Source organism: Pseudorca crassidens, chromosome 4 (genome assembly GCF_039906515.1).
Source record: "Pseudorca crassidens isolate mPseCra1 chromosome 4, mPseCra1.hap1, whole genome shotgun sequence".
NCBI lineage: Eukaryota > Metazoa > Chordata > Mammalia > Artiodactyla > Delphinidae > Pseudorca > Pseudorca crassidens.
The window spans coordinates 49,368,163-49,392,483 of record NC_090299.1 but is presented as its reverse complement, the minus strand read 5'-3'; the positions used below and the strand labels follow the sequence as shown (position 1 = coordinate 49,392,483).

Sequence of the window (24,321 nt, the reverse complement as noted above, 5' to 3'; positions counted from 1 at the left end):
AGCTTCATTGATCAAATACAAATAGAGTAAAAGTCATCATTAAATACATCCCCAGACATTATATATTCAGACTTCATGATCACGGATCAGCTGGTAGGATCTATTTATTACAAAGGCAACTTGAGGATGTCTGAAGGATCTAGCAAAGCAGATTTCCTTTCCAAGAGCAGAGGCCCCTTCTCCAGGTGAAATTGCCCAGCCACCCTTCCTACAGAGGTCCCTCCAGGCCATTGTTTCAGATAATCTTAGCATACTCCTTGGCTGACATGTGAGGCACTCGGGGTCTTGCTGGATCTTCAAAATCAACGTGGAAGAGACCAAACCGGCTGCTGCACCCATGCGTCCACTCAAGTTATCCAGAAAAGACCAAGCACAATATATTTCAAGACTGACTTTATCAAGTTGGATAGCTAAAATTACAAAAACAAAAAATTACCATTTCCCCAAAGGTTTTATGAGAACACAAAATCATTGATGACCAGTGTGGATGGGTGTCTTTCTCCTGCAGAGGATCACAGTGGGAACAGAAAAAGCCTTGTCTCAATCCCCTTTTTATTTATTTTATTTTATTTTATTTTGCGGTATGCGGGCCTCTCACTGTTGTGGCCTCTCCCGTTGCGGAGCACAGGCTCCGGACGTGCAGGCTCAGCGGCCATGGCTCACTGGCCTAGCCGCTCCACGGCATGTGGGATCTTCCTGGACCGGGGCATGAACCTGTGTCGCCTGCATCGGCAGGCGAACTCTCAACCACTGTGCCACCAGGGAAGCCCCTCAATCCCCTTTTTAAATTTCCTGTTTTAACCAAGCAAGGGCTTCATTCAAGAAGTTAATTTACATGCCTTTTTATTTGTTGTCCCCCCCCCTTCTTTAGATTGAGGAGCTCTTTAATCTCTGAATTTCATCCAAGGTCCAAGAATATAATAGGTCCCAATTAATTTTTATTAAAATTGTAAATAAATGAATAAATAAATTATGACACTAAAAAAAGAAGTTAAATTACATAATTCTAAATATTTGGTTATTCATTCATTTTGACATTCATTTTATTCATTGTCTTTTACTCAGTACACATCTTTTCAACACCTACTATTCTTCAGACACGAAGAAACACACACACACAGAGTTTCTCCCTAATACCTTAGAAATGTATTCAGTAAAAATACTACCCAGATTCTAAATACAACTTCAAGATAATCTAGAAAGCACATTGGTAAATTAGAAAAAAGTGATAGCAGCACAGCTGAGGAAGACCCAGTACTTACCTTGTGACCAAACTGAGGTATATCTTATAATTCTGGAAATAGAATCTCCAAAATGAAAAGGAGCAGCACAGGGTTCTGGCTGTGCCTTTATCCTAGACTGAGTAGGCACAGAAATGCCACAGCATCTTCTCTGCCCCACATCTAAACTCAGAGTAGTGCTTAAGCCCTAAGAGACAAAGCACTAGACCACCTCCCCTCCAAATGCACATATGCACAAACACAATATTCTATATAATTTCATCTGTGGATGCCCCAGACACCATCCGTGGACTCCATATTAAGACGCCAAAGTGTGGAGAATTCTTTAAGTAGTTTTACACTGATTTCTTTCTTTTAGTCAGGGAATTGAGCTCATTTTTTAATTAGCATTTTAAGTTTGGCAAAACCTTTAGGTTGTGTGAATCTTTGCATTGAGCATTTTCTTTTTTTAAAACCATAGCAAGTAAACCTTATCTATGGGATGTACTTAAATCTGTTTCATGGTGCAGAAATTAAATTCAAAGGCAAGTTTTCTTTATAAGGTAGACATAATCCTAAATAAGTTAGGTGAAAATGAACATTTGTATAATAAATCAAATTTTAATTTTACTGGGGCTTTCTTTCAACGTAAATGACTCTTCTAGCTTCAGCAAACCAAGATCCACTTTTTAATTTTTTCTGTTATAAATCTGTATTTTTCAGGTCTCTCAAAATTACTATACCCATATACTATTACACATGTGTTGATTGCCAAATCTTAGAATTTTTTTTAACTATGGATAGTCCATAGACAAATGGAAGTTTTTTTTTACTATGGATATTCTGTAGACAAATGGAATGTTTTTTATTAGTGTGGATATTCTATAGAAAAATGGAATTATTATTATTATTTTTTACTATGGATAGTCCATTGACAAAGGTTTTCTGACAGGTTAATTGATGCATAACCCCTCTACCTTTGTGCATGGAGGCATACAAAGTGCTTTACTTAGAGAATGCCCTGTGAATGGCCTCAAGGCAGGAATTAAACCAAACTGGATTGACTCTTTTTAAATAAAGTATTATTGGAAAATGAACTATATACCATTCAAGCACATCAAGCTTTACAAGAGTTAAACCACTTACTAGGTATGCCTTCTCCTCCCACTTGACCACCTTGTCACATGTCTCCTCCCCTCTCTTGTCAACCACAATCTGCAAAATACAAATATTTTTAAATAATCTTTTTAAATTTAATTTCTGGAAGGAATATATCTAAGAATGAAAATGACTAAAACCAAATACCAGGCCATAAAATGGCAATCTTTTTTGACTGCCTTATAATTCAATGTGGGGACATGTGAAAATCTGCATTTCTTCTTTCTCATTTGCAGAACTACTTCTCAACAAGGCAGTCTGCCAGGTATAAAGCCAGACAGTTTCTGAAAACATGCACAGTGCCACCAATCATGTACAAAAAGATTGATTCATGTGCTAAACCAGGAGATAAAAACAATGCCCTGCCTGCTTGGAAGGGAGCAAAAAGGAAATCCTGACAATTTCACTGTTAACTGCCAGGAGTTCCGCAGCAGGTACTAAATGGCCTGAGTGACACTGGTGGATGTCTCTGCATTTTCATTGCAGGAACACTCAAGTAGAGAATTACCTGGTTAGGGCTGAAGAGCTAGCCTGCTGGAATCCTTCTGATGGTGCTACCACTGGTAAAAATTACAAAACCGTATCGGAACCTGCATGCTTCTCCTGTTCCTACCTCCTCAAGAACAGAAAGAGACCATCATCATATTTCTTGTCACCATGATTTATGGGGTCCCAAATCTTAGTAGGGAAAAAACATTTCTGTGAATTCACTCTCTTTCTTTAAGCAGAGTTGCAGGCAAAGTAAACCCAGACTGACAGGAACTGCAGATGGGTACAAAGTACACGGGGATGAATACAATACCCATACCGGGGTCAGAGTTTGGTTTTGGAATAAAAGGCCAGTAGGAAAGATCTCACAGTCAGCAGGTTGAATTTAAAGATGCAAGGAGAAAAATATCTAAGATTTGTTAATATATTATAGCCTTCAGCTGTTCTCATTATAAGAAATCTATGCCAGTGTTGTACTATACACACACACATACACACACACATACTTATGCATGTACACATACACTTACTGCCCTGTGTTGGCCAAACTGAAAAGGTTGAGGAAACAGTCCTTCACCAGACTGTTCTCACTGCTGACACCAACTTCAAGTTCAAGGGGTTCCCAAAACCATGCTCAGTTTCAATAATTTGCTAGAAGAACTCTCAGAACTCACAGAAACCTCTTATAGTCACAGTTATGGTGTATTACAGCAAAGGATACATAATAATATAAGCCAAAGGAAAAGACACATAGGTCAGAAATTGATATCTTCAAACATAAAGTTTACATTGTCTTTTTCCCTAGGAGTCAGGACAAGTTGTCCTCCTGGTGTTGACATGTGACAACACACACAGAGTATCGCCAACCAGAGAAGGTCACCTGAGCTTCGGTGTCCAGTTTTTATAGGGACTTTGTTACATTGGCATGACTGATTGATTGCCCATGTGGATGTCTCAATCCCCAGGTCAAGTGACACCGTGTGACCCAGAGTCCCTCACTCAGTCACATGATTGGTCTTCCTAATGTGACTGGCACTCACCCTAAACAAGGACATTCATCAGGTTGTAATAGATTTTTTTCTCCCAGAAGCTAAGGGCAAAGGCCAATCCATGCTTTGGGCAAAACCAAACTCTTTACTACACACACACATATGAACACACACATTTCAGAAACACCTTATTTCATGGTATTGGGCAAATTCCTCTCAATTTACTGACTTAACGAGGTATCATGATTATGCCTCTGTCTATCATGTTAGAAAGGGCTAGAAATCGGGCACTCAGCATCAGTGGGATTTATTTCCACACAGTTTATAAACATAGATAATCTGTGTTTTTAAGATTGCCTAGAACGTATGTAAGACATCCATGAATGTGACATAACTATGAAGCTATAAAACATACCACTAATCCACAGACCCAAGCTGCCAGGACACGAAACAGTGGAAAGGTCCAGGACAGTGTAAAAGGCAGCACCTCACAAAAAGAGAGAGAGAGAGAGAGAGAGAGAGGGAGAGAGAGAGAGAGAGAGAGATAAAGCACCAAGAATGGATAAGAAGAAAAATTATAGGCCCTTAAGTTATGACCCTGGGGGTGAGTTGGACACCAGGCAGGGCCTGGGAGTGACCTGACTGCGAGACTACTTTCCTCCTGAGACATCTCTGTGCTGCTCCTTTTAAAGGCATTTCTTGGTTGAGTAGAAACATGTTTTCATCAGACCATTTTAGGTTCAACTGTTTTGTGCCCAAGAGAATAAATCTAAACTTCTCATCCAGAGAAAGGCAACAGTCAGGCCTTCAAGTTCAGGTCACTGCAGATATTTACCAAGACAGTTCACTTATTCATTGAACAAATGTTCATTAACTGTCTTCTATGTGCTGGGTACTGTTCTGGCTCTGAGGTTACAGCATAAGAGCTGTGTGGCTGACAAGGTCTTGGTGCTCTGGCCTGGTATCAGGCCTGAGCCTCTGAGGTGGGAGAGCCAAGTTCCAGACTTTGTACCAGCAGAGACCTCTGGGCCCCAAGTAATATCAATCAGCAAGAGCTCTGCCAGAGATCTTCGTCTCAATGGTAAGACCCAGATCCACCCAACCAACAAGAAGCTCCAGTGCTGGACGCCCCATGCCAAACAACTAGCAAGACAGGAACACAATCCCACCCATTAGCAGAGAGACTGCCTAAAATCATACTAAGTTCAAAGACACCCCCAAAACACACCACTGGACATGGCCCTGCCCACCAGTAAGACAAGATCCAGGCCCCAACCACCAGAACACAGGCACCAGTCCTCTCCACCAAGAAGGCTACACAAGCCAGCGAATCAACTTCACCCACAGGGGGCAGACAAAAAAAAAAAATGGGAACTACGAATGTGCAGCCTGGAAAAAGGAGACCCCAAACACAATAAGTTCAACAAAATGAGAAGACAGAGAAATATGTAGCAGATGAAGGAACAAGGTAAAAACCCACCACATCAAACAAACGAAGAGGAAATAGGCAGTCTACCTGAAAAAGAATTCAGAGTAATGATAGTAAAGATGATCCAAAATCTCAGAAACACATTGAAGAAAATAAAGAAACGCTTAACAAGGACCTAGAAGAACTAAAGAGCAAACAAACAATGATGAAGAACACAATAAATGAAACTAAAAATTCTCTAGAAGGACTCAATAGTAGAATATCTGAGGTAGCAGAATGGATAAGTGACCTGGAAGATAAAACAGTGGAAATAACTACCACAGAGCAGAATAAAGAAAAAAGAATGAAAAGAATTGAGGACAGTCTCAGAGACCTCTGGGACAACATTAAACACACCAACATTCAAATTATAAGGGTCCCAGAAGAGGAAGAGAAAAAGAAAGGGTCTGAGAAAATATTTGAAGAGGTTATAGTCAAAAGCTTCCCTAACATGGGAAAGGAAACAGTCAATCAAGTCCAGGAAGTGCAGAGAGTCCCATAAAGGATAAATCCAAGGAGAAACATGCCAAAATATATATTAATCAAACTTTCAAAAATTGAATACAAAGAATAAATATTAAAAGCAGCAAGCGAAAAGCAACAAATAACATACAATGGAATCAGCATAAGGTTAACAGCTAATCTTTCAGCAGAAACTCTGCAAGCCAGAAAGGAGCGGCAGGACATATTTAAAGTGATAAAAGGGAAAAACCTACCACCAAGATTACTCTACCCACCAAGGATCTCATTCAGATTTGGCAGAGAAACTAAAACCTTTACAGACAAGCAAAACTTAAGAGAATTAAGCACCACCAAACCAGCTTTACAATAAATGCTAAAGAAATTTCTCTAGGCAGGAAACACAAGAGAAGGAAAAGACCTACAATAACAAACCCAAAACAATTAAGAAATGGTAATAGGAAAATACATATAGATAGCTACCTTAAATGTAAATGCATTAAACGCTCCAACCAAAAGACATAGACTGGCCAAATGGTTACCAAAAAAAGACCTGTACATATGCTGTCTACAGGAGACCCAATTCAGACCTAGGGACACATACAGACTGAAAGTGAGGGGATGGAAAAAGATATTCCATGTAAATGGAAATTAAAAGAAAGCTGGAGTAGCAATTCTCATATCAGACAAGATAAATTTCAAAATAAAGACTATTACAAGAGACAAAGAGGACACTACATAATGATCAACTGATCAATCCAAGAAGAAGATATAACAATTATAAATATTTTTGCACCCAACATAGGAGCACCTCAATACATAAGGCAAATGCTAACAGCCATGAAAGGGGAAATCGACAGTAACACAATAATATTAGGGGATTTTAACACCCCATTTTCACTAATGGACAGATCATCCAAAATTAAAATAATTTTATTATTTTAATAAAATTATAATAAGATTTAAATGACACATTAAACAAGATGGACTTAATTGATATTTATAGGACATTCCATCTAAAAACAACAGAATACACATTCTTCTCAAGTGCTCATGGAATATTCTCCAGGATAGATCATATCCTGGGTCACAAATCAAACCTTGGTAAATTTAAGAAAATTGAAATTGTATCAAGTATTTTTTCTGACCACAACAATATGAGACGAGATATCAAATACAGGAAAACAACTGTAAAAAATACAAACATATGGGGACTAAACAATACACTACTAAATAACTAAGAGATCACTGAAGAAATCAAAGAGGAAATCAAAAAATACCTAGAAACAAATGAGAATGAAAACACAATGACCCAAAACCTATGGGATGCAGCAAAGGCAGTTCTAAGAGGGAAGTTTATAGCAATACAATCCTACCTCAAAAAACAAGCAAATCTCAAATAAACAACCTAACCTTACATCTTAAGCAATTAGAGAAAGAAGAACAAAAAAATCCCAAAGTTAGCAGAAGGAAAGAAATCATAAAAATCAGATCAGAAATAAATGAAAAACAAATGAAGGAAACAAAAACAAAGATCAATAAAACTACAAGCTGGTTCTTTAAGAAGATAAACAAACTTGATAAACCATTAGCCAGACTCATCAAGAAAAAAAGGGAGAAGACTCAAATCAACAGAATTAGAAATGAAAAAGGAGAAGTAACAACTGACACTGCAGAAACACAAAGGATCATGAGAGACTACTACAAGCAATTATATGCCAATAAAATGGACAACCTGGAAGAAATGGACAAATTCGTAGAAAAGCACAACCTTCTGAAACTGAACCAGGAAGAAATAGAAAATATTAACAGACCAATCACTGAAAATGAAACTGTGATTAAAAATCTTTCAACGGGGCTTTCCTGGTGGTGCAGTGGTGGAGAGTCCGCCTGCCGATGCAGGGGACACGGATTCATGCCCTGGTCCGGGAGGATCCCACATGCTGTGGAGTGGCTGGGCCCATGAGCCATGGCTGCTGAGCCTGCGCGTCCGGAGCCTGTGCTCGGCAACGGGAGAGGCCACAACAGTGAGAGGCCCGCATAACGAAAAAAAAAAAAATCTTCCAACAAACAAAAGCCCAGGACCAGATGGCTTCACAGGTGAATTCTGTCAAACATTTAGAGAAGAGCTAACACCTATCCTTCTCAAACTCTTCCAAAATATAGTAGACAGAGGAACACTCCCAAACTCATTCTACAAGGCTACCATCACCCTGACACCAAAACCAGACAAAGATACCGCAAAAAAAAAGTTACAGTCCAATATCACTGATGAACATACATGCAAAAATCCTGAACAAAATATGAGCAAAAAGAATCCAACAGCACATTAAAACGATCACACACCATGATCTAGTGGTTTACCCCAGGAATGCAAGGATTCTTCAATACATGCAAATCAATATAATACAGCACATTAACAAATTGAAGGAGAAAAACCATACGATCATCTCAATAGATGCAGTAAAACCTTTTGACAAAATTCAACACCCATTTATGCTAAAAACTCTCCAGAAAGTGGGCAGAGAGGGAAACTACCTCACCATAATAAAGGCCATATATGACAAACCCACAGCCAACATCATTCTCAAAGGTGAAAAATTGAAAGCATTTCTACTAAGATCAGGAACAAGACAAGGTTTTACACTCTCACCACTATTATTCAACATTGTTTTGGAAGTTTTAGCCACAGCAATCAGAGAAGAAAAAGAAATAAAAGGAATCCAAATTGGAAAAGAAGAAGTAAAGCTGTCACTGTTTGCAGATGACGTGATACTATACATAGAGAATCCTAAAGATGCTACCAGAAAACTACTAGAGCTAATCAATGAAATTAGCAGAGTAGCAGGACACAAAACTAATGCACAGAAATCTCTTGCATTCCTATACACTAATGATGAAAAATCTGAAAGAGAAATTAAGGAAACAATCCCATTTACCATTGAAACAAAAAAGAATAAAATATCTAGGAATAAACCTACCTAAGGAGAAAAAAGACCTGTTTGCAGAAAACTATAAGACACTGATGAAAGAAATTAAAGATGATACAAACAGATGAAGAGGTATACAACGTTCTTGGATTGGAAGAATCAACATTGTGAAAATGACTATACTACCCAAAGAAATCTACAGATTCAATGCAATCCCTATCAAACTACCAATGGCAGTTTTCACAAAACTAGAACAAAACATTTCACAATTTGTGGAAACACAAAAGACCCCAAATAGCTAAAGCAATCTTGAGAAAGAAAAACAGAGCTGGAGGAATCAGGCACCCTGACTTCAGACTTTACTACAAAGCTACAGTAATCAAGACAGTATGGTGCTGGCACAAAAACAGAAATATAGATCAATGGAACAGGATAGAAAGCCCAGAGATAAACCCACACACATATGGTCACCTTATCTTTGTTAAAGGAGGCAAGAATATACAATGAAGAAAAGACAGACTCTTCAATAAGTGGTGCTGGGAAAACTGGACAGCTACATGTAAAAGAATGAAATTAAAACACTCCCTAACACCATATACAAAAATAAACTCAAAATGGATTAAAGACCTAAATGTAACACCAGACAGTATAAAACTCTTAGAGGAAAACATAGGCAGAAGACTCTGTGACATAAATCACAGCAAGATCCTTTTTGACCCACCTCCTAGAGAAATGGAAATAAAAATAAACAAATGGGACCTAATGAAACTTAAAAGCTTTTGCCCAGCAAAGGAAACCATAAACAAGATGAAAAGACAACCCTCGTAATGGGAGAAAATATTTGCAAATGAAGCAACTGACAAACGATTAATCTCCAAAATATACAAGCAGCTCATGCAGCTCAATATCAATAAAACAAACAACCAATCCAATAGTGGGCAGAGGACCTAAGTAGACATTTCTCCAAAGAAGATACACAGATTGCCAACAGACACATGAAAGGATGCTCAGCATCACTAATCATTAGAGAAATGCAAATCAAAACTACAAGAGGTATCACCTCACACAGGTCAAAATGGCCATCATCAAAAAGTCTACAAAGAATAAATGCTGGAGAGGGTGTGGAGAATAGGGTAACCTCCTGCACTGTTGGTGGGAATGTAAATTGATACAGCCACTATGGAGAACAGTATGTAGGTTCCTTAAAAAACTAAAAGTAGAACTACCATAGGATCCAGCAATCCCACTACTGGACATATACCCAAAGAAAACCATAATTCAAAAAGAGTCATCTACCACAATGTTCATTGCAGCACTATTTACAATAGCCAGGACACTGAAGCAACCTAAGTGTCCATCAACAGATGAATGGATAAAGAAGATGTGGCACATATATACAATGGAATATTACTCAGCCATAAAAAGAAATGAAATTGAGTTTTTTGTGGTGAGGTGGATGGACCTAGAATCTGTCATACAGAGTGAAGTAAGTCTGAAAGAGAAAAACAAATACCATACGCCAACATATATATATGGAATCTAAAAGAAAAAAAATGGTTCTGAAGAACCTAGGGGTAGGACAGAAATAAAGAGGCAGACGTAGAGAATGGACTTGAGGACATGGGGAGGGGGAAGGGTAAGCTGGACGAGGTGAGAGAGTGGCATGTACATATATACACTACCAAATGTAAAATAGATAGCTAGTGGGAAGCAGCTGCATAGCACAGGGAGATCAGCTCGGTGCTTTGTGATCACCTAGAGGGGTGGGATAGGGAGGGTGGGAGGGAGACACAAGAGGGAGGGGATATGGGGATATATATATATACATATAGCTGATTCACTTTGTTATACAGCAGAAACTAACACAACCTTGCCAAGCAATTATACTCCAATAAAGATGTTAAAAAAAGGAAATTATAAGCCCCTAGATTTCTGTGTTCAGGTAATGGCAGATTACACTATTCAATCAAGTAATGAAAATAAGTAAACATGCTGACTAAAATTTTTTAAACATATTTTCAAAACAATGGAAAGCTGTTAATTTCATAGGGAATTAACAGGCCAAAGCAGGAAGTGGGAACTGAGATTCGTGGGCATGGCAGCTACTTTTGCCTGATGGAATTTTCCAGTCTTAGGAAATCAGAAACTTTTTCTATTTTCTGGGGTGAGAATAAGTGTCAAAGAAATCTACTATGAGACCCCACACTCAGAAAACTAAGATCCCAAAAGACTAAACCCTGAGTGTAAGTGTGAGCCAGAAGCAAACCAGTCACTGTAAAGTCTTAAGTCACATGGTGGTTCAGAAAATGTTAAGTCTGGATCTTGGATTGAGGTGACCCCAGACTAACAGTACCCAGATACTGGGAAGATACACATTCAAATTCTTTCTAAAGGGAGATACCTATATTCTAAACCTCAAATTATTATTACAAACATTTTAAAGTATAATCATCAGCACATGTATGACCATACAGACTGCTGGAAAATAATGACATAAAAAAAATCACCAGAATCAACAGACAAAAAGAAACAAACCCAGAATGATCTCAGTTATTAGAATTGTCAGACAGACTATAAGATAACCATGTTCATTATGTTTACATCATAGAGACCAACTTGGAATATCTTTTGAAAAAGAAACCTCTGCAAGATTGGGTTTGCACCCCAGGTCCAGCAGTCACTAGCTGAAGGGGCCTCTCATTTCTCCTGAGTACAGTGGAGACACTAATTCTTACTCCTAGGACTGTTGTAAAGACGCAACAGGATAGTGTGGACCCCAGCACAATACCTAGCGCATGGTGAGTTTCTGTTCCTTTCCTCTGGCCACCCCTTAGAAGAATATAGAAGCCAAAGTAAAAATACACTTTGATGTGCCCTCTCCCCCATCCCAAACATTTTGATAAAGTAGAAATTGGGTTTAATGAACATCTGCAACAGTGTAAAAGGGAAAAGGGAGTCACAGGGACAATATTCAGTCTGAGAAAGGTGACTGTAAAGACAAAGGGACAGCTACAGACTGTATAAATCTGAAGGCAGGGCTCTTTACATCAGTTGACAGACTCCTTTCTTTGCTCCAGGGTGACATCTCCAAGTCATTGCCTGGCTTCCTTCTTCCCTGAGCCCTGAGAAGCAGTTCTAAGACCCCCATAAAGCACTGAGTTTCTGATGTCCAAGCTCTCAAACTCGTGTGATGTTAGTTGAGCAGGTGCCTCCTGAGATTTACTTCTCGAGCAGCAAATCCTTTCCGAGATGTGGAAAAAACTAGGAGAGTGGGTCTGAGTCGAAACCTTAAATACTGTGTGGCTAAGTCAATGTCATAACAAGTCCAAAAGACAGGATGCAAAACCACCTCCGATTCAAGGTTATTGAACTAGAATAGGAACAGGTCTCAGACAGACACCAGAGTTGGGGAGAGGTCTTGGGGAGTGTTCACAGAGGCTCATGGAGTATCTTCTATTTGCATTAATTTGTTGCTGCATATGGAAAAAAGCAAGACAATATAAAGACATGGAGCCAAAACAAATGTCAAAATGATTACCAGTCCACCAAGGAATTTTCTCAAAATGTTGACTCTGACCACCCAAACCAGTTAGATCTTGGGGCATGGCTTTAAAAAAGTTTGTTAGCCTCATCCCAAACCCACTAAAATCAGAGTCTCTTGGGTTGTGGGTTATGGGCTAAATTATGTCCCCCATAAATCCACATGTTGAAGTCCCAACCCCTAGTACCTCAGCACATGACCTTATTTGGACATAAAGTCTTTAAAGAGGTGATTAAGTTAAAATGAGGTCATTAGGGTGGGCCCTAATCCAATATGACTGGTGTCTTCATAAGAAGAGAGTCACTAGGGGTGCATGGGCACAGAGGAAAAACCAGTGAGGACACGGTGAGAAAGTGCTTGTCTGAAAGCCAGAGACCTCAGGAGAAGTCAAACCTGCTGATAACTCAATCTTGGACTTCCAGCTTCCAGAACTGTGAGAAAATGCCTTTCTGTTGTTCAAGCCACCCAGTCTACGGCACTGTGTTACGGCAGTGCTTAGCAAACTAATACAGGTTGAGAACTGAGAATTTCTATTTTCAATAAAATCCCTGAGTGATTTTTATACTTAATCAAGTTTGAGGCTGATAAGCCTAGGATAAATTCTGATGGTCAATTACGATTTTTTGAACACAGCTTGCAACCCCAGAGGCATTCCTCTGGAGGCTTATAAGTGTTAGAGAATCACCATCAGCCCCTTTCCTCAATAGTCATAGCTAGAGGAGCTCTGTGCAGAGACACAGCTATGTGCAGGCCAAGTCACAGCACCTTTCAGGCATGAGGACCACAAGACACTAAGGGAAAGATGCTGCATGCTCAGGAGTGTCAAAATGCCTTTTCATCCCACTGCTTAGTCGAAGCCCACCCTTATCCCAGTGGATCATGAGAAATCCTCTCAGTTCACCATGTGTAATGGCTTGATTGGAGGCTCCTCTAAAAGATTTGTCCATCCAAAACCGGTGAATGTGTCCTTATTTGGAAAAAGGGCCTTTGCAAATGTAAGTGAAGGAGCTCAAGATGAGATCATCCTGCATAATGGTGAGTCCTAAATCCAATGACAAGTGTCCTTACAAGGTAAGAGAAGGGGAGAAGATATACAAGGAAGAAGGCAATGTGAGGACAAAGGTAGAGACTGGAGTGATCTGCCTACAAGCCAAGGAATGCCAAGGCAGCCACCAGAAGCTGGTAGGGGGGCATGGAACAGATTCTCCCTCGGAGTCTCCAAAGGGAACCAATCCTACTGATAAGCCTTCATTTCAGACTTCTGGTCTCCAGAACTCTGAGAGAGTCAATTTCTGCTGTTTAAGCCACCAAGTTTGTGGTAATTTGTTACAGTAGCCACAGGAAAGAGACCCACCAGATCCTTTGGTGTGGATGCCAACCGGGCTCCAAGTCCCAAACCACCCACCAGAATAGGCTGAGTGCTTATACAAATCTCTCTCAAGGCCTGCAAAGCTGGAGAGAGAAAGCCTTCCCGGGACACAGTTTGAAGTCGATTTTCTGGCCATTGCCCCACATACGAACTGAGAAATTGTGTCTCTCTGAGTCTGATGCAAGTGCACAAGAGCACTACAACTGGAGGACAGCTTCAGCTGTATAAGGGTTCCTAAAAGAGAACTGGCACGCCTGCTGTTTCCCCTTTCTTTCAAAAAAATAAAATAAAACAACATCAGGAAGATCTAAACATAGAAAATGCACAATAAGCCTACCCCCCTAACAACTCCAGGTGAATATCAGTGGCTGGACAGCATCTGCGAAAATGCCCAAATAATCCCAAAGCAGGAGGCCCCGCTGGCACATGGGAACACCCAGAAGCAAAAACTATGACTCTCTGAAAAGAGTCTTTGAAAAGCAAAGGCTAATGTATAAATATTTTATAGGAAAATGACAATTAACCAGAAATGAGCTGTAAAGTTTTCTTAATTATCTGCATCATTCCTATTACTTACATTAGATTGGGGGAAGGGGGGGTGGAAGCTGTAAATAGCAGATGAAAGATATCATATAAAATCGTATTTTTATTTAATTATAAAGCTGATTGGAGGATAGGTACACATTCATTGTCATCTTCTATAATTTCTACATCAATATTATTTTTATGGTTACTTCTGCTACAGTGGGAAGTTCTTATTAGAACCAAAGTTCTCAGCAAATAAATCTGTCTTCTACCAGAAAATCTTCCTTCCTTGCCCCATTCCCTCCTTTTCTCTCTCCTTCCTTCCTTTCTTTCCTTCCGAGATTTACTTTTTCCTTCTATAAAATGGGGGCAATAGCATCTTCTTCCTAGGATTGTTGGGGATATTATATAAATTAATACATATAAAGCTCTATGAATAATGCCTAGTTTATAGTAAACACTCAGTATACACTGCTTGTTGGTACTGTTGTTCTTGTTATTTCTCTCAGAGTCTGGAAGGGCAATGAATGAAATCTGTTTTTTCTCTTCCTCCCATCTGGCTCCAAACAGCTTTCAGAGGGTGTAGAGTCAGCACAAAGTGCTCAGTGCTGAGAACCAGAGAAATCAGGGCATCAAGGGAAAGTGCAGCATCTGGGGCAGGGTTTGTGCTCAGTCAGAAAGGGTCAGTTGTGGGTCATGAAAAATAAATTACTAAAGACAAGGATCTTAGGATGAGGCTGCCAGGAACACCAAGTGTTGCTGAAGCCTTCCTGCCCTGGGGCACTCGGAGCTGGGAATGGCATAACTTAAGGTTTCTGGGATCCTACATCCATCCTACACTTATTCAATAAATATATATTGTGCTAGGAATTGGGACTATAAGGGTGAGCAAAATAAGTGGCCTCTCCTTTTGAAGAGCTTAACAGCTTATATGGAAGACATATCTTAATCAAATTACCACCCTGTGAGCCTTTAATTACAATCCGTGAAAAACATTATGAAAAGAAAGACATGGGAACTGTGGGTAAGAACAGCATATTAGCTAACATTTACTGAGTACTCAGGTACCACTTTAAGGGTTTCATGTATGCATTAATTCATTTAATCTTTACAGTAAACCTGTGAGTTAGATGGATATTACCATTGTCTCCATTTTACAGAGAAGGGAAGGGATCACAGAGAGCAAATATCAGGTCAGTAGGAAGGTTGAGACTGGAACTCAGGCAGGATACCAGCAGAGCCTGCATGCCAAGCCAGGACACTATACTGAGTCATTTGTTTGTTTGTTTGTTTTGTTTACAACTCCAAGTTTTTTTTTAATTTTTAAAAATTTTTACACACTTTTTAAAGGTTACTTTCAACTCCAATTCTTTTTCAATTTTTAAAAAATTTTATACACTTTTTAAAGGTTACTTTCCATTTACAGTTATTACAAAATATTGGCTATATTCCCCATGTTGTACAATACATCCTTGTAGCCTGTCTTATACCCAATAATTTGTACCTCCCACTCTTCCACCCCTATATTGCCCCTCCCCCCCATTGGTAACCACAAGTTTGTTCTCTATATCTATGAGTCTGCTTCTTTTTTTGTTATATTCACTAGTTTGTTATAATTTTTAGATTCCACATGTAAGTGACATCATACAAAATTTGTCTGTCTTATTTCACTTAGCATACGCCCTCCAAGTCTATCCATGTTGCTGCAAATGGCAAAATTTTGTTCTTTTTTATTGACTTAGTAGTATTCCCTTGTATATGTGTATATATGTATATATATATATACACACACACACACACACCCCGCATCTTCTTTATCCATTCATCTGTTGATGGACACTTAGGTTGCTTCCATACTTTGGCAGTTCTTTGGAAATTGTAAATAATGCTTCTATGAACATTGGGGTGCATGTATCTTTTCAAATTAGTGTTTTTGTCTTTTTCGGATATATACCCAGGAGTAGAATTGCTGGGTCATATGGTAGCAAGACTGTGGAGAAAAGGGAACCCTTTTACACTGTTGGCGGGAATGTAAATTAGTGCAGCCACTGCAGAAAACAATACGGAGATTTCTCAGAAAACTAAAAATAGAACTACTATATTGAGTCTTGACAACATGTTGTAGTGGAAGATCTATCTAAGTCAGCAAGGGTTGGAGAACAGGGAAGATGGAACAGTCTCCTAGAGTGAACTAGAGCTCAGAGCTCAAGGATTAGTTGGAGTTATTGAATGCTACCAGCCAGGGTTCTTTCTTACTTGTAAGTAACAGAAGCTGACCTTGACAGATGAAGCAAAAAAGGTGTCAAGGTGGAAAACTTGGCTCAAACGAAGCTTTCAGAAATAGTGTCCAAAAGCATACCATGGAACTAGTGGGTGGAAGAAACTTCCTTAACTGCTAATGACCTAACGGGCATTAAGTCCCATAGTTCGTGTTGCTGTCAAAACCCAACTTTCTTGCAGCCACGCAGCCACAAGCATCTCAACTACTTCTGCACCAGAAACTAGACTTTATAACCACTGTCATTCTCAAGAGCTGGATGCCTCTGTTGCTATCCTCACCAGCACGTGATAGGTTCTGCCTTCTTCAAGCTGTTTACTTTCAGATTAAATTCTCACATGAGTCAGTCTGATTGGTGGAGACTAGATCACATGTGCATGCCCCTGCTCCAAAGAAACCTGGGGAATGTCATTCTCTACCTTGACTAGACACAGCTCTTAAGACTGGCTATTCCTCAAATGTAGCAAGTGTATTCAACAAGTGCTAAGCAGTCAGAAAACCTGACAGATGTCCACTTCACTAAATGAAAAAGAATAAGAAAATCCAAGAAAAATAAACAACATATGTCAAAGATCAGGCATGGGAAAGTTCACAGCACATTTAAGGAATTTAAAGAATATGATCAATGGATCATAAAGAATTATCAGGAACTCACTGAAACGGAGACTGGAATGGTGGTTACCAAGGGCTGGGGAGTGGGGGAAATAGGGAGACATTGCTCAAAGGGTACAAAGTTTCAGTTATAAAATGAGTAAGTTTGCAGGATCCAACGTACAGTATGGTAATGTCAGTTAACAATACTGTCTTATGAGATTGAAAGCTGCTAAGAGAGTAGATCTTAAATGTTCTTGTCACAAAAAAGAAATAATAATTATGTAAGGTGATGGAGGGTTTAGCTGATGCTACGGTGGGAATTATATCACAATACATAAGTGTGTCAAATCAACATGTTGTATACCTTAAAGTTACACAATGTTGTATGTCACTGTATCTCAAAAAAGCTGTAGGGAAAAAATAATTAGAGAGAGAGAGAACATGCACTCCAGGAGGCAGGGACTGAGACATGCAGGGCCTTATAAAGATTTTAATCTTTATCTCAACAGCAATGAAAAGTCATGGAAGGAGTTAAGCAAGGGAGTGAGTTTAGCTAATTTGCATTTTTAGAAGAGAACTGTGACCTCTGTGGAGAATAGACTTGAGTGGAATCCAAGAGAGCATTTAGGAGTGATTGCAGTAAACCATGAGGGAGATGATAGGAGCTTGGTCTGGGTTGGCATAAGTGAAGACAAAGAATCAGATGGATTCAATAGATACTCAGATAAAATCAACAGGACTGAACAATTTATTGGAGATTAGTGGTGAAGGAGCTAAGGTGATATAGTTAGCACAATTTAATGGATAGTATTGTCAGTCTCTAAGTTAGGAAATATTGGGCATAGACAAGTTTTGGAGAAAAGGCAGGGAAGATAATGAATCAAGCTTCGGTTATGATGACATTAAGGTGCTTTTTTGACCTCTAAATGAAAAGTTCAACAGGTAGCTGGACAGACAAATTAAAGAGCTCAAAGTAGGTTCTGACATGGAAATGTAAATTTTGGAGTCATCATGTAAAGCTGGTAATTGAAATAATGGCTGTTGAATAGAATTTAGAGAATAAGAAACCAAGACTTGGTACAAGCCTCATGCTATGCCAACATTTAAAGATAAGCTGGAAAGAGAGATTGATGAGGAGGGCCAGAAATGCCCCATGTCCTTGACCTGATACAACCATAGGTGACACTCTCTGTGGATGTAATCTGACCAAAGTCACACAACTAAAAGGGGAGAATTTGGAAATGAATACTAAAACTGTCTGACTCCAAAGTCCATGATCCTTCTATAAGAATACCATGGAAACATTGCAAATCAAGAAAGATTGCACATCTAGGACTGTGGGTGACATGCAAGGGTCAAAGTCACTATGGGAATCACATGGCCAGAGCATAAAAAACATGTGGAGAGCATAAAGCTGGGGGTGACACCTGTAGCACTGACTCCTTAAGAGCAAAAGTCTAGTGCTTGTAGTGTAAGGAAAATTCTCAAGTCTCCTCCACCCCTTTTATAATCCTCTTATATCTCTCCAGGGAAAATTCAAGATCAAAACCAAAAAACTAGCACCATTGAGGAAGAGGATTATTCAGTAATTGGTCCAAGTTTTTCTGGGGTGAGAGTTTTTTGGGTTTTTTTTAATGCTGAGCCTTCTCTTTATTTATTTATTTTTATTTTTGGCTGTGTTGGGTCTTCGTTTCTGTGCGAGGGCTTTCTCTAGTTGTGGCAAGCGGGGGCTGCTCTTCATCGCAGTGTGCGCGCCTCTCACTGTCGCGGCCTCTCTTGTTGTGGAGCACAGGCTCCAGACGCGCAGGCTCAGTAGTTGTGGCTCACAGGCCTAGTTGCTCCGCGGCATGTGGGATCTTCCCAGACCAGGGCTCGAACCCGTGTCCCCTGCATTAGCAGGCAGATTCTCAACCACTGCACCACCAGGGAAGCCCTGGGGTGAGAGTTTTAAAGGGGATCACCTTATGGAGTTATAGCCTGCACGAGTAGGGGTCTCTCCTTCATGCACCTTAAAGTCAGAGTGGTCAGATGGCACAGCTTCTTTCCCCCTGGAGCACACTTGGCCAATGTTCAGATTTTGTTCAAAGTTTCTCTTTTTGCTACTTGAAAACAGAGCTTCTGGACTTGCTTAGGCCCAGGACAGAGGCAGGCTTGTTGGGTGGGGAGAGGGGGCAGGGAGCACTGGGGACGCACTCTCTCCTGCTGTCTGTTGCACTGCTTCCATTTCCAAGGGCATGGAACAGCGGTGTGTTCTTATTTTTATCCTATTAGAAGGATAAGTTCAGAGATGCTCAGACGAATTTAGGGGAAATTATGGCCTTTCCAGCCTATTTTAACACTGGGTTTTAGACTAACTCTAACCCACCTCTACTTAGGCAAAAACTATGTCATGTGGCTCAGCTTAGCTCATTAGACGTCTAAAAAGAATTGGGGCCACAACCTAATTTGGTTCATGGATCCTCTGGTCAAAGACTATATGATGACACCAAAATTTATATCTCTAGCTCTAGCATCTCTCTTACCTGCAAAATCTATATATAATTTATGACTTTACTTCTGCTCTTGTGATCTAAATGACATTTAAAATTTAACGGGTGTATTTGTACACTGATGTTCAAAGCAGCATTGTTCACAATAGTCAAATGATGGAAACAACGCAAATGTCCATCACTGGATGAATGGATAAACAAGATGTGGTATATACCTACAATGGAATATTATTCAATATTTTTAAAAACTAAAATTTTGATACATTCTACAACATGGATGAATGCTGAAGACAGGCTAAGTAAAACAAGCCAAACTTAGAAGACACCTACTGTATGATTTCACTTATATAAAGCACTTAGAATGTCAAATTCACAAAGGCAAAAAGTAGAATAATAGTTACAAGGGATGGTGGGGAGGAGTGATGGGGAGTTTAATAGGTACAACGGGAATATGAAAAAGTTCTGGAGATAGATGGAGATCACGGTTGCACAACAAGGTGAACTGTAAATTTAATTTTAAAATTTTAAAATAAATAAATAAAATTTAACGTATATAAAATAGAACTCTTGATGTATAACCCATTCCTCAAACCTGCCCCCACTCTATTTTCGAATCTCAAAAAATGGCATCACTCAGTTCTTCATACCAAATGCCTAGACGTCATGCCTGCTTCTCCCTTTTCCATATCCTCTTCGCCTGCCCATCTGTAACAGGCTCTCCCCCCACCCATCTCTTGATCCCTCTACACCACCGCAATAGCTTCCCGACTAGTCTTCCTGCCACAACTCTTGCAAACAATGTAGCCAGAAAGTATAAATCTTCGAAAAACCAATTTACCTTATGTCCTTTTCTAACTCCCCCACTTAATGGTTTCCTATTTCACTTAGTGCAACATTTTAAATCCTTATCTGACCATTAAGGTCCTACATGATCAGGCTTCTGCACAGCTCTCCCCCGTCCTCTCCTTCCTGCTCTCCACTGGCCATTCTCTAGGCACGCTGGGCTTCTTTCGCTTCCTAAAATGTACTGAGCTGTTTTCCATTTTACAGCCTTTACACAGACTTCCCTTCTGCTTGAATCACTCCTCTATGTCTTTACCTCATGGCTGCTTATTTCCATTCAGGTCTTGATTCAAGTTTACCTCCATAAGAGGTCTTTTTTGATGCCTCTATTTATATTCCCAACTACCTCATTCTGTCTCATCCTGTACTCTTTTCTTTGTGGCCCTATTATTAAGTGAAATTGCCTTGTTCATGTACTTATTTTTTATTATTGATCCTACCTGGAAGACTGAAAATCCCATGAGAAAAAAAGGGACCTTGTCTGTCTATTCTTTTCAATATTCCTAACCCTGAGAATAGTACTTAACACATAGAAGATGCTAAATAAGTACTTGTTGAAGGAATGAAGGAGAAAGGGAAATGAGGAAGGGAAAAAGATATAGGAGGAAGAGAGAGGAAGAAAGGAAGAAAGAAAGGAAGGAAGGAAGGAAGGAAGGAAGGAAGGAAGGAAGGAAGGAAGGAAGGAAGGAAGGAAGGGAGGGAGGGAGGGAGGGAGGGAGGGAGGAAGGAAAGAAGGAAGGAAGGAAGGAATGGAGGGAGGAAGGGAAAAAGGGAAGAAGGGAGTCATCTTAATATAATCTTAATAGGACTCTGGTCTCACTATTCCCATCTGGGTATCAGAATCATATTATCTTCAGGCTGAACAGCCAAGATGTCAATGCCATTGATTCCAAGTCCCCATCCAGCACCTGAATCCCTGCTACTGCACTGCTGGATGTTCCTGTCCCACGGGAAACCAGCCTCTGCTTCCATTCCCAACCTGACTATTCCAACTCTCTACCCATTCAGACCTAAGACTCCCCATCACTTTCCACTGGCCTCTCTTCTCTGACATTTCCCAAAAGCTTCTCTGCTGTCTCAGCTGCTGCTACCACACTTCACCTCTGATTACCAATATCTCTCAAGGAACCCTTTATTTGGCCATTGGCTGTATTTCTGGGGTGGTCTTCTTGAGTGTTTTCCTCTTCTTGAGAATTATCACTGTAAGTGCTCAGTGCTCTTGGGCAATGTCACTACACTCTCCTGGACACAGACTAAGCTTGAGTGGTGGCTCCTTGGTCCCAGAAGCCCCTAGGGTATCATACTAGATCTTCAGAAGAAAACATCTCTCATCAAACGATCTTATTCCTAGGCCTGAGGTACACACTTCGGAATAGCTATTATTTTTTAGATCATAAGAATGTTGATCTACTTGTATATAGAACTAGCGTATCTCTAATAACTACAGTGACCTAAGAACAGCCCTCAAAAAAAGTAGCTGGTTCCCCAGATAGAAATATCAGAGTCCTGTATTTCTACACACAGGTGAAAGGCTAAGTTCTATATTCTAGGGCTCTAGAGGTGGAAAAATAGGCACCATGGGTAAATAAAAAATGGTATAGCTGCACGTGAGAGCAAAAGAAAAATGTGGAGTTTTGCTCTAAAACTAATTTAGGGCTCTAGAATTGTAATTTGTCCAACTGTATTCTGAATAAATGGACTACTGTTAGTACTTCATTCTTAGTTTCTTTCTTTAATTCCTCCCTTATATCCACAAAATACTTTATACTACATAGCATCTACTATATACAAGTTATTGTTTTAGGCATAGTGATTCTCATTTGGGGGGGTGAGGTGGTATGGAACCTAATGCAGACCTTGCCCTCAAGATGAAACAGAAGCGCAAAGACCCCATACAGTTTCTCTGTTATGTGCATTCACTCAACACTGTTATCTTCCCTTTGTAACATGAATAAGACATGGAATTAACTATTTGTTCAGTGTCTGTCCTCTTCTCCAGACTCTAAGCTCCATGAGGGCAGGAAGCACATGGATCTTATATTCCCAAAACTTAGCACAGTGGCTGGTGAAGGATAATTCACTTAAATGAGTGAATAACTACAAATAGATACGGAATACCAAACATAATGTTAGTAAGATGAGAGTAGAGAAAAGGTCATTCTCAAGAAGGCAAGATTATTTACTTGGCCAAGATGACAAAATTCAACTCCAAATTCACCTTGTCCAAATAAAGAGAAAGAAATATCTCCTTCCAATATGATCAACTCACTGCACATTTTGGTTGCTGGGATATTTTTCTGTGGTCACTTGTCTTCAGGACCATGTCTCTTGTCAGTTACTAGTATTTCCATACCTATACGATAAATGTTGAATAAATTACATTAAATACCCCTTAAAAAGCCATTCTCAGAGGAGTTAAAGCCTCCTTTTGTTAATGACAAAGGGAGAGAAAGCAAGTGTTAGCATTCTCCACACCACAATAATACCACAAAAACACAAGTGCTTGCGTTCGGCGGCCACTGTAATTGCCCAGAGTCGAGGGATACAGGAAAGTGAGCAACAGAGAGTTGGGAAGAAAGAGCAGTGGCACGTCTTTAAAATGCTACCGTGTACGGTTTCATATTGCTGGCACCAAGTTCAAGCCCAGGTGGGTACACCTCACCCAGACTGCCTGTCCTGGCCTATCGTATAAGTCTCACTCGTCTGTTTTTTAAGGACAAAGAAGGACACTGCTTGGTGATGTGGCCACAAGCTGTTCGGGGAGGAGACTTTGCTCAGCACATTTCAGCTCCTGAGCAAGGCTGGGCTTGTTTCAGAGAGCCACATAAAATAAATAATCATGCAAAAGCACATTCGTTCTGATAGGCCTCTGACAGCTGCTCCGAGAGGTAGGTGCTTGCAAGCCCATCTTTCAACAATGAACTGACCCAAAGATCCAGGAAAGCTCCAGACAGGACCATATGGCCTGGAATAAAAGCATATTTCAAACTCTGTTTATTATGCATATCTTTCAAAGGTTCACTACTCTGTGATGAAACACTGCACCTGCAAGGCTTTAATAAGCTTCCTAAGCAAGTACAATTATAAAATCCAGGCACCTGAAGAGTTTGTCTTCTCTTACAGCCACCCATGCACTGCCCACCAATGACTTCTCTCATTCTTTTAATTAAATAGGTTTGCAGTATTTTTAAGCTGCAATCAATACTTATTCAGAAAATAAAACTTCTTATAGACCTCAGAGTGAGGGCCATGACATATATCTCTTCCTAAATTCTAGGGACTCCAACATTATTGCCTATCGAACCCTCCAGTCTGCCCGAAAATAAAAGCAGCAGTTTAATCATGCAGCCCCTCAAAGACAGGAGAGCATTTGACATGAATTGAGGTAGGGCTTCATTCATCAGCAATGGCCAGAGCAGAGGAGGCAGGAACAGTTTCCCTTCACAAGTGAGCCCTGTGACTCCACAACTGATCCAAATATTTGAAAAGTCAAATTTGTTCATTATTCACTCAACAAATATCCACGGAGCAGCTATTATGTGCCAGACTCCAGGCAGGGTGCGGTGATTCAGAGATGGATAGCATATAGTTTCTACCCTCAGGACGTGATGGTCTCATTGGGAAGACAGGTCCAAAGAGAACTGGTTGGAGAATACGAAGAGACACTGGTGGCAGAAAGAGGAGGTGACTTAGCTCTCCTGGGAAGTTCACAAACAGCTTTCCAGAGGAACAGGCATTTGAATCAAAACTTGAAAGATAACTATGAGTTCACTAGCTACCAAGTAAGTGAAGATTGGAACTTTGTCCATGTGTCAATCTTAATGGCCTCTCCCAAGGCCACCAGCAAGGTGATAACAGTTTGAGGCCCAGAGTCCTGTTTCTATCTCTGCCTCTAATTAACCTATGCATGAATAAGACGTGTGTGTCTGAGATTGCTCATATGGTCTAATGATGGGTTTGGAATGGGTG

General features: G+C 40.0%; 1 pseudogene; it reads right to left on the bottom strand.

Moving 5' to 3' along the window:
- Window positions 1-208: 208 nt before the first annotated feature.
- Window positions 209-24,321, bottom strand: part of LOC137222994 (cytosolic beta-glucosidase-like) — a 150,571-nt pseudogene continuing 126,458 nt past the window's right edge.